Consider the following 11,845-nt stretch of genomic DNA (forward strand, 5'->3'; position numbering starts at 1 on the left):
CATTAAATATTTAGGAACATTCAACATCAGAAGCTTTAAAATCTAACTGTATGTAGTAGCCCCTCAAAAAGCTACAACCTGCATTTTTTAAAAAAAGTATTTTCTCTACAAAGAATCTTATCAGCTATACAAAAATCTGTACAGTTTTTTTATACTGAAGCTAATATTGAGCTGCACTTGAATTCACATTCTTAGCAAAACAACTGCCTGAGCACACACGCACACTCCACACTCATCATTACAGGATAGCCATTTATTCTTCATCTTCATCCTCTTCCTCATCATCTTCATCTTCTTCCTCTTCCTCTTCTTCCTCCTCATCTTCAGGTTCATTCTTCTTCTTTGAGCCTGTGGGCCTACCAGGGCCCTTCTTTCCCGCTTCACTTTTGCCCTTGGCACGGTATGCAGCAATATCCTTTTCATATTTCTCCTTTAGCTTAGCTGCTTTCTGTTCATATGGTTGTTTATCTTTGACTGAGTGTTCAGACCACATCTCACCCAATTTTTTTGCAGTGTCCCCGATGGACAGGCCAGGGTGTTCACTTTTGATCTTTGGGCGATGTTCAGAGCAAAAGAGAAAGAAGGCAGATGGTGGTCTTTTAGGAGCATTGGGATCCTTTTTCTTTCCCTTCTTATCACCCTTGGGAGGAACGTAATTTTTCATCTCCCTGTCATAACGAGCCTTATCACTTTTTGCCATATCTTCAAACTTGGACTTTTCCTTTGCAGACATGGTCTTCCATCTCTCTGAGCATTTCTTAGAGAATTCCGCAAAATTGACCGAAGAGTCAGGGTGTTTCTTCTTGTGCTCTTCCCGGCACGTCTGCACGAAGAAGGCATAGGAGGACATTTTGCCCCTCGGCTTGTTGGGGTGTCCTTTAACCATGATGATGGAACGGCGGCCACCTGGTGCGAGTTGTTCCTCAGACTCCCGCAGAGCGGCCGGATCCGACGGCGTCGCTTCCTTCCCTCAGCTCCGGCGTGAACTCAGGATGTGAGGGTGATCTGGCTGCGACATCTGTCACCCCATTGATCACCAGGGTTGATTCGGCTGATCTGGCTGGCTAGGCGGGTGTCCCCTTCCTCCCTCACCGCTCCATGTGTGTCCCTCCCGAAGCTGCGTGCTCGGTCGAAGAGGACGACCTTCCCCGCTAGAGGAGGACTGGTCTTCGGTCAAGGGTATATGAGTAGCTGTGCTCCCCTGCTAGAACCTCCAAACAAGCTCTCAAGGTTTTGGTTTTATATTTAGACTTTTAATTCACCTTGAGTTGCTTTTACATAGTGTATGAGGTGTTGGGGTATCTTTTCAGGCTTCTACATATGGATAATCACTTTCCTTTAAACCATTTGCTAAAGGGATTCTTCTTTCTCCTGTTTGTTTTCTTTCCTTTATTAAATAGGGGTTGGCTATAGAAAAGTCGGTTTATTTCAGCTGCCTATTTTTTTCCATTGAACTATGTGTCTGTTTTTCCAACAGTGCTATCACTGCTTCTATTTTTTTAAGATTTCTTTATTTATTTGAAAGGCCAGATGCTTCTTCCAAGTCTCTCATGTGGGTGCCAGCACCCAAGAACATGGTCCATCTTCCACCAATTTCCCAGGTGCATTAGTAGGGAGCTGGATTGGAAGTGGAGCACCTGGTCTTCTAGCAACAACATATGGGATGCATGCACAGCAGGACAAGGAATTAACCCACTACACCACAGCATCAAACCCTTCCTTATTTACTTCTGCTATGATCTTTCATTATTCAATTTTTCCACTGCCCTGCAACTTGACTCATTCCTTTTTTTTTTTTTTTCTGGGTCCTGGAGGATGGTAGTAGGTTGCTTCTGGGATATCTTTTTTATGTTAGTAGATACTTGGTAATCTAAAATCATAGTTTTTAGTTTCTATATTTCTCTGCTAATCACGAGGAACTTCTAGATGACAGCAGAAAATGCTGGCAAAAATGAGGATATATAAATTTGCTAAGAAAATACCACAGAACATATGATTTAAATCATGGAATTTTACTTCTCAGAGTTGTAGAGGTTGAAAATATCAGATCAAGGTCCTAATAGGCTTGATTTTTCCAGAAGCCCTTCTCTGATGTGACAGACACATCTATCATTTGATCTGCTTAAAAGCACTTTCTTCAGGTAGAGTTGTGTTGGTGGTGAGCACTTCAGTGTTTGAGTTTTAGGGAGGCACATTTCAGTCCACAACAGCAAAGGGGCCCTGTGGTCTACTTCAATGACAGCCATCTCTGCGGAGGATAGAAAGTTTGAAATCAGCATTAGGATTTCTCACATTATTACTGTTAGTGCTATCTCCATCAAATGTGCATTCATGTACACACAAACAAAACTACCTGTACACATAAACACGTTCAACAGTGGAAATGTCTGATGGTTGTGTACAGGTAACATCAATATAATAATCCATAAGGTGGCCTATTAGCAGACATTAAAAGAGAATTAGAAAGAATGACAACAAAATCTGCAATTACCTATATTTATGGCTATATGTATGATATTCAGTATTTATAGTTGCTAAAAGATGAATACTGATGTGTGGGAATAAAAGCTAAACCTTACCTTGCAATATTGCAGCCTAGTCTACATGAAAGATGTCTTCCTAAAGCCTTTCCCTGGGCCCACTCTGTGGCATAGTAGATTAAGCATCCACCTGCAGCACCAGCATCCCACATGGGCACCAGTTTGAGTCCCTGCTCCTGCACTTCCAATCCAGCTCTTTACTAATGGCCTAGGAATGCAGTGGAATAGGCCCTGAGTGCTTGGGCCCCTGCACCCATGTGAGAGACCTGGAGGAAGCTGCTGACTCCTGGCTTCTGGCACCTGGCGTCAGATCGGCCCAGCTCCAGCCATTCTGGCCATTTAGGGGTGAACCAGTGGATAGCAGACTTCTTTCTCTTCCTCTCTGTATCTGTCACTCTGCCTCACAATAAAGAAATACATTTTTTTAAAAACCTTTCCCTTTTTAAATTTCTTAATTGTTTTAAAGATTTATTTATTTATTTATTTACAAGTCGAGTTACAGACAGAGAGGAGAGCCAGAGAGAAAGAGGGAGGTCTTCCATCTGATGTTCACTCCCTAATTGATTGCAACTGCCAGAGCTGTGCTGATCCAAAGCCAGGAGCCAGGAGCTAGTTACAGGTCTCTCAGATCGGTACAGGGGCCCAAGGACTTGGGCCATCTTCTACTACTTTGCCAGGCCATAGCAGAGAGCAGGATCAGAAGTGGAGCAGCTGAGTATTGAACCGGCCCCCATATGGGATGCTGGAGCTTCAGTCCAGGGTGTTAACCTGCTCCACCACAGCACCAGTCCAACATTTTAAATTTCTGATACTCTAAAGTAGCAAAGGACTGCATTACATATAGGAAAGATGTATTTAAAAATTATAAATCTAGTGCATTTTAGCAGAAGTTTCAACAAATACTTCTGATTTTCTCAACATTATGTATAAATAAATGACAGAATGAGTCATTGTCAGATTAATAGAAGGAGTTTGAGAGGATTGTCTCTCTTTCAATTGTGTTGAATAGTTTGAGAAGCATTAGTTCTTTAAAAGACTTGTAGAATTCAATAGTAAGGCTGTCTGATCCTGGACTTTTCTTTCTTGGGAGGGTCTTTATTACTTATCCAATCTCTGTCTTGGTTTTTGATTTGTTTAGCTTTTCTATGTGTCTTCATGACTCAATTTTGGTATATTGTGTATGTCCAGGAATCTGTTGATTTTTCTTCTAGGTTTTCCAATTTGTTAACCATCACAACAGATGCCCACATCATATATTGCAGTGCTAATCTGAGTTTTGGGTACTACACTTCCAAATCAGTTTCATGTTAATATCCCTGGGAAGAAATGGATAATAGCTCCAATTCTTTCCTTCTTGTCATCTAATTTGGAGAACTGTAACCTCAATGGGGACTTGAAACCTGGTCTTGCACAGTTGTAGCCATATAGAAAGTGAACCAGCAGATGGGAGATCTCTCTGCTTCTCTTTCCTTCTCTCTTTGTCTCTGTGTCTCTCTGCCATTTTTTATCATATTAAAATATTTAATTACTTATTTGAAAGAGTTACAGAGAGAGGGAGAGACAGAAATCTTGCACCACCTAATTCATTTTTGAGATGACTTTAATATCAGAGTGTGGCCAGGTTGAAGCCAGGAGCTTTTCCTCCGATGTGCGTGGCAGCATCCCAGGCACTTGGGCCATCTTTCCCTGCTTTTTCAGTCCATTGGTAAGGCGCTGGATCAGAAATGGAATAGCTGGTACTTGAACTGGTGCACGTAGAGGATGCCAATGTAACAGATAGCAGCTTTGTCCACTGCACCACAACCACCAGCTCCTCTTTCTGCCTTTCCAATAAATAAATCTTTTGAAAAAGAACTGAAGGTAGTAAAAGTCATCATGACTGAGTAATGACAAATTTATTGAAGTGATTGACTTTCTTAAAGATCTATTTATGAATTTGAAAGGCAGCACTAGAAAGAGAGAGTGGGAGAGATGGATCTTCCTCCTGGTTTGTTCACTCCTCAAATGGCTCCAGTGACTGTGGCTAGGCCAGACTGATATCAGGAGCCAGGGGCTTCTTCCAGGTCTCTCACATGGGTGCAGGAGCCCCAATATTTGAGTCACCCTGTGCTGCTTTTCCAGACACATTAGCAGGGAACTGGATCCGTTTGGAGCATTAATGTCTATGATACTCTCCTTGCAGTTGAAGGATTTAGAATCCGTTTCAATTATGGGTGGGCCAAGTACAACAGCTCCCAATTGTCCTAGGTTTGGATTAGATGGGTTCTGAGAAATTTTGTTAAAATAGTTATTAATCATAACTCTGAGCTTAAGCTTTTCTTACCAAATTTTCATGTTTGCTGATGTTTATATCTATGGGAAAATTGGGTCTCTGGATTGCAACCAATGAAAGCATCCAGACTAACAGTAATAAGGTCAACAGTCAGCAGAATGATGTCCAGCTGAACTGAAATAGCTTTTCTTATTTGATAGAGGGGTTACCTCCTGCATTATACTGACATACTGACATAGACAGTAGATATTGCAGCCTGTCTCTTCTGCCAAATGGAGAATGCCGCGTTTTGATCCATCATATATATATTTATATATTATAATATATATTATATATTTCTATACATAATACAGAATTACATATAATTATCAAAAATATATAAAATATAATTATATATAAATATTATATATGAATTTATTTATATATAAATATATAATTATTTCTGATCCAGCTCCATACCAATGGATTGAAAAAGCAATGAAAGATGGTCAAAGTGCCTGGGTTGCTGTCACACACATTGGAGGAGAAGCTCCTGGCTTCAACCTGGCCACACTCTGGCTATTGAAGTCATCTCAATAATATATATATATATATAATACTTATAATAAATTATATAATAGTATCTGTTTATAATTATTATATATTATATAATATATTATATGATAAAGCATAATATATTTATATATGAATATATTTATATACATAAATATATATAAATATATATATATATAAAGAATTTATTTACGTATTTGACAGGTGTACTTACAGACAGTGAGAGGAAGAGACAGAGAGAAAGGTCTTCCATATGCTCATTTACTCCCCTAATGACTGCAATGTCTGCAGCTGGGCCAATCTGAGCTAGGAGCTTCCAGGTCTCCCACATTTTGGCAGGGACCAAAGCACTTGGAACAGCTTCTACTGCTTTCCCAGGCTATTGCAGAGAGCTGGATGGGAAAAGGAGAAATGGGGACCAGAACTGGTGCTCATATGGGGTGCCAGCACTGCAGGTAAAGGATTACACCACTGCACCACAGTGCTGGCCCCAGTCTATCCTTTATTAAGGAGATCTCAGTAATCATGTTCAGGTATTGCTGTCCTATATTCATGGCCAAAGTCCTAGCAGACAACATGGTTTGGAGAATCGTAAGCACAAGGTGTGTAGGAGACTTCATTTCTCATACAGCACAGTCAATAACAAGGTTCCAAGTGGGGAAATTACTTGCATCATAGTCTTTGAGAACTAATGGACATCACAGGTGATCTAAAGAATTTAGAAGGTTTGTGAGCCCCTAGAGTAAAAAAGTCACAGGGAGCACAAGGACAGTGCCTAGAGTTTATTTTGATGGATTTTAGCCCCTTTCATTGGAGGGAGGCCCGAAGAAGCTGGACTGATTAGTGAACCTCAGAAGTGTCTTTTCAAGATGAAGGCAAACTGAGACTGAGGGGTTTTTGGAAAAACGTTGAACAAAAGACATTTCCCACACTTGGTTAAGACACATCATTTATCTATTGATTTTCATCAGATCTGTTAACATTAGGTATAAGGTACAGTGGACATGGTGGATGGCATATAGCAATATGATTTTAGTAACATATCATGAGGTGCTTTTTCTTTTAATGGATTTAGCAGGTAAAATTGGTCTACCTAATGGGATGTAGCTGGAATAATCACCTTTTTGTTAAATAAATCTGAGGTAATAAATGTTAGTGTATGAAGACATTGAGTTTTCTTTTATTGGGCCTTCTTGGTTATTTTAATCTGGGATCTGCGAATTTTCATTTTCTCTAGGCAAGTTGTAACTGAAAATTTTTATTTTATTCCTCATCATGTCAGACCAACTCTGCTGCTTCTGGGATTTTTTTTAATACATCAAACAATTGGAAATTTAGACAATAGTATAGTTAAAATGAGATGTACCAAGTAAAGTATTTATTTTTATTCTGATACATATTTTGGAATTCTTCTAAAATTCCTATTGAGTATCCTTGTTGAATTTAGTTGCATCCCAGGTTAAGACTTATTGGAGGCAGGCGCCATGGCTCAATAAGGTAATCCTCCACCTGCGGTGCAGGCACACCAAGTTCTAGTCCTGCTGGGAGAGCCAGATTCTGTCCCAGTTGCTCCTCTTCCAGTCCAGCTCTCTACTATGGCCCAGGAGTGCAATGGAGGATGGCCAAAGTGTTTGGGCCCCGTACCTGCATGGGAGACCAGGAGGAAGCACTCGGCTCCTGGCTTTGGATCAGCGCAATGTGCCAGCCGCAGCACACTGGCTGCAGCGGTCACTAGGTGGTAAACCAACAGAAAAAGGAAGACCTTTCTCTCTGTCTCTCTCTCTCACTATCCACTCTGCCTGTAAAACTAAAAAATAATTTTTCTAAAAAAGACTTATTGGAGCCACTCTAGTCATTATACCCATGAAACTTTGTTAATAAATGCAAATAGAACCTGGGAAAATTGATGTATATCTTATGCTGTAGAGACTTAAGATTGAACATCTTTTTTTTTATCTTTTTTAATTATATAATTTAAAACAAATTTTAGATTTTTTTTTACTTTACTAAGTCACAGCTCTGGCCCCATTAATATGACTTAACAATGTTTTTTCCTCTCAGACTTATCTCTATTGGTTCAGTTAACTGCATGCCTTTTCTTTACATTCAGATTCTCTCAGCTGTCAAAGCTTATTCATCTTAATTCTGTTGTTCCTATTTCCCTCCCTTTTATTCTGTCCCTAGGCTAATTGAGGTCATGATTCTCCATTCCTTCTGTGTGGTGTCACAGTAGCCTTGAAGTGTTCTTTTTCTCTTCTGATTTCTAAAGAAAGAAATTATGTATTCCCCCAGTTTAGATATTTTAATAATTCATTCTAAAACAAAGGTTAAATGTTCTTAATTTGACAAGAATTTTCGGGGCCAGTGGTGTGGCATAGTGGGTAGAGCCACCACTTGCAGTGCTGGCATCTCATATGGATCCAGATCTCTGCTATAGCCTCGGAAAGCAGTAGAAGATGGCCCAAGTCCTGGGCCCCTGTACCCATGTGGGAGACCTGGAAGAAGCTCCTTGCTCCTGGCTTTGGATCAGCACAGCTCTGGCCATTGCAGCCAACTGGGGAGTGAACCAGTGGATGGAAGACCCCTCTCTCTTCTCTGCCTCTCTCTGTGCAACTCTGACTTTCAAATAAATAAATAAATCTTTTAAAAAAAGAATTTTTTCTAATTTTAGATTTGTTCTACTTCATTGCCACTTCAGGGTGTGTGTAAGGAGTGCATATCCAGTTTTTCTATTTTGGATTTTTGGGATTTTGTATGAGCTCTGCTGTGTATTCATTTTTCTTGAGCATTGGTGATATCTTCTCCTTAGTTGTATTAAGAGAGAGAGCAATAGCCCTCATGTCTTTTTAGGTAAGTAAGACATATTAAAAACAGAGCATTCAGTATACATTCATAGTAGTTTGACTTGTTCAATTGATTTTCCTGACCTCCCTTGGATATTCTTGGTCTTTGCTGTACAACTTTCTATACTCATTAATTCTTTGATATTCCCAAACCCAGAAAATGAATGACTCAACAGCTGTGTTCCTGTATTTGCTGGGACTCAGGGTAAGAAGCAAAGTGGAGGTGTTCAGGAATCTACAGGTACATGCTACATAGCAAAGCACATCATTTCCTATACAAAGTGACTGGGAAATCCAGAATCTTTTGCACACATATTGGATCCTGAACTATTACTGGACTATTCAGTAAGATTTTAATGTATTTATTTTCTGTGTGTGTGTTTGTATTTCTAAATAAACTCTGCTGGGCTACTTAACATTAAAATGTATTGCAGAATTCTTTCATCAGTTTTTACTTTTAAAAAGTTTCTCTTTCAGTTTTATGGGAGAGGGTAGAAGTTTTCTGCTATGTAACTGAAAATTCATTCATTCATTAAAGATAAAATATTTGTTGGAAATTGGTAGAATACTATTAATTCTCGTGTGATTTACATGAAACTAAATACATTCTCTATTTTGTTTTGCTTAAAATTTCTGCATGTGTGGACTTCTCTTTTCCTTATTGCCCCAAATCCCTTTGTGTATTGGGATGGCAAATGGGTTTTACACTGGACAAAACATGTTATTTTGGCAAAGAAGTACTTAGCTTTCCTCCTTCAAGTATTCAAATATTGCATTGGAAATCAGTATATTTGTTTACTGTACAAATGTCCTTCATACAATGTTGTCATCTTCTGGGATAGGAGAGGAAGCAGGAAATAGGAGGGTTATGGGTGGGAGGGATGTTTTGGGGGAGGGGAAGCCACTGTAATCCAAAAGCTGTACTTTGGAAATTTATATTTATTAAAAATAGTTAAACAATTTTGTAATCTTCATCTTCCATTTTATTTCATCCTTTTTAAAAAAAGATTCATTTATGTTACTTGAAAGTTAGAGTTACACACACAGAGAAGGAGAGAGAGAGAGAGAGCAGTCTTCCAACCACTGGTTCACTCCCCATTTGGCCACAATGGAGGAGCTCGGCCAATCCAAAGCCAGGAGCCAGCAGCTTCTTTTGGGTCTCCTATGCAGGTGCAGGAGCCCAAGGGCCTGGGCCATCCTCTATTGCTGGATCGTAAGTCTTACTTGCCTAAAATGCTGGATAGTAATTTGAGTAGCCAGGACTTGAACTGGCACCCATGTGGAATGTCGGCACTGCAAGCCACAGCTCTACTTGCTACTCCACAGCATCGGCCCCCTAAATTCTTATGAGTATTGCTACGCTATTGGAATTTATAATTGATAATGCTGAACAATTGAAACTGTCTTATTTACAATTGTAGGACTGGATATGGCAGTTTTACTTGAAGTAAAGTATGTAGCCTGCTTATTGTATGATTTTTGGAAAAGCATGTATTTATATATAACAGCAGATCTGTTAATCATTTAAAAGTGAATTATCATGATTACCCAGATGTAAAGAATGCAATATGTGCTAATGAGTTAACAGTCATAATAATTTAAAATTAGAGGGATTTTAGAACCTTTTCAATACTGCAGTTTTTACGAAAAACTAATAATTTTTTTATTTGACAGGTAGAATTATAGACAGTGAGAAATCAGAAAGGTCTTCCTTCCATTGGTTCACTCCCCAAATGGCTGCCACAGTTGGAGCTGTGCCCATCCAAAGCCAGGAGTCAGATGCTTTCTCCTGGTCTCCCATCTGGGTACAGGGCCCAAGCACTTGGGCCATCCTCCACTGCCTTCCCGGGCCATAGCAGAAAGCTGGACTGAAAGAGGAGCAACCAGGACTAGAACCCTTTGCCCATATGGGATACCAGCACCACAGGTGGAGAATTAACCAAGTGAGCCATGGCGCTGGCCCCTGATAAATTTACTCTTAACAAAATATCAAAATATCTTATTCAGTATAAAGTTAGTAGTGAAAAAGAGACTACCTTGTTGAACACAGAAATTTGAGATTATATTTCTTGGTATTAATTTGCATCTTAAGGCTTATTGCCTAGTTTATTTCAATATTTCAATCTAATATTTGCATCTTAAGGTATTAATTGCATCTTGGTATTAATTGCATCTTGGTATTAATTTGCATCTTAAGGCTTATTGCCTAGTTTATTTCAACATTTCAATCTAATATTACTAATAATATCTTGTACTTAGTGGTTCACTGTGTGCCAGACAATATTCTTTAGATTTTTTAAAAGATTTATTTATTTATTTATTTGGAAGTCAGAGTTACACAGATAGTGAACAAGAGGAAGAGAGAGAGAGAGGTCCTCCATCTGCTGGTTCACTCCCCAGATGGCCTAAAAGGTCAGAGATATGCCAATCTGAAGCCAGGAGCCAGGACCTCTTCAGGGTCTCCCATGCAGATTCAGGGGCCCAAGGACTTGGGCCAACTTCCTACTGCTCTCCCAGGCTATAGCAGAGAGCTGGATGGAAAGTGGAGCGGCCGGGACTTGAACCGGCCTCCATATGGGATGCCCCCATTGCATGCAGTCGCTTTACTAGCTACACCACAGCACTGGCCTCAAGACAATGCTCTAAAATGATGCATTAATTATTCCCAAATATTGAAAAGTGGCATGGTACACATTTGAATGTGTTGTTTTGTACTAGTTGTAGAAACAGTTTAAAATATATTTAGATTTAAAAATGTAAGCTTTGATCTAAAGGTTTACTTTCCCTTAAGGTGCCTGTTTGGAAACTGAGAGATCATTGAAGTCTCAAGATAGAGTACAACTGATCTTATCCAAGCCTCCTTTATCACATGAGGATGCTAAATGCCAAGCCCAGAGAAGTAAAGTGAACTGTTCAAGGTCACATAGGTAAGTTGTGGCAGGGATAATTCTGTATTAGCATTAGGTATCCTGATACATAGGCCACTGTTCTGTCAATTTTGTACTCCTTCTGGAGTTAAAGATTCTAAGTTGTGGAAAATTAAGTTTGGAAATTTAGTGGTTGCTATGTTGTTATGGTGAGAAATTTCTGTGTATAGCTATGAGTTGCTTAAATTTTATTCAATATATTTTTCTAGTATGTTTGCTATTTATTTGAAATGTATAACAAGTAGCTTCATCTATTTGCCAAAAGAATTTTTTAAAGAGTTATTTATATTATTTGAAAGTCAGAATTACACAGAGAGAGAAGGACAGGCAGAGAGAGTGGTCTTCCATTCACTGGTTCACTCCACAGTTGGCCCCCATGGCTGGAGCTGTGCCAACTGGAAGGCAGGAGCCAGGAGCCTCTTCCTGGTCTCCTATGCAGATGCAGGGGCCCAAGGACTTGTACCATTTTATAGTGCTTTCCCAGGCCATAGCAGAGAGCTGGATAGGAAGTGGAGCAGCCAGGTCTTGAACTGATGCCCCTATGGAATACCAGCACTGCAGGTGGCAGCCTCACCCACTATGCCACAGTGCCAGCCCTTGCCAAAAGAATTTATAGAAGCTATTCCATATATACACTTAACAATTATTTACTTGACACGAACTATCCCTGCATATTTGAAAATTTTGAATGGTATCACTTGGGTTTTAAGA

At 39.6% G+C, this 11,845-nt stretch overlaps 1 pseudogene; it reads right to left on the bottom strand.

The window, feature by feature from the left end:
- Positions 1-238: 238 nt before the first annotated feature.
- On the bottom strand, positions 239-980 carry LOC100353749 (high mobility group protein B2 pseudogene; annotated as a pseudogene).
- Between the last annotated feature and the right edge of the window lie 10,865 nt (positions 981-11,845).

Source organism: Oryctolagus cuniculus, chromosome 18, assembly GCF_964237555.1.
Source record: "Oryctolagus cuniculus chromosome 18, mOryCun1.1, whole genome shotgun sequence".
In the NCBI taxonomy this organism is placed as follows: domain Eukaryota; kingdom Metazoa; phylum Chordata; class Mammalia; order Lagomorpha; family Leporidae; genus Oryctolagus; species Oryctolagus cuniculus.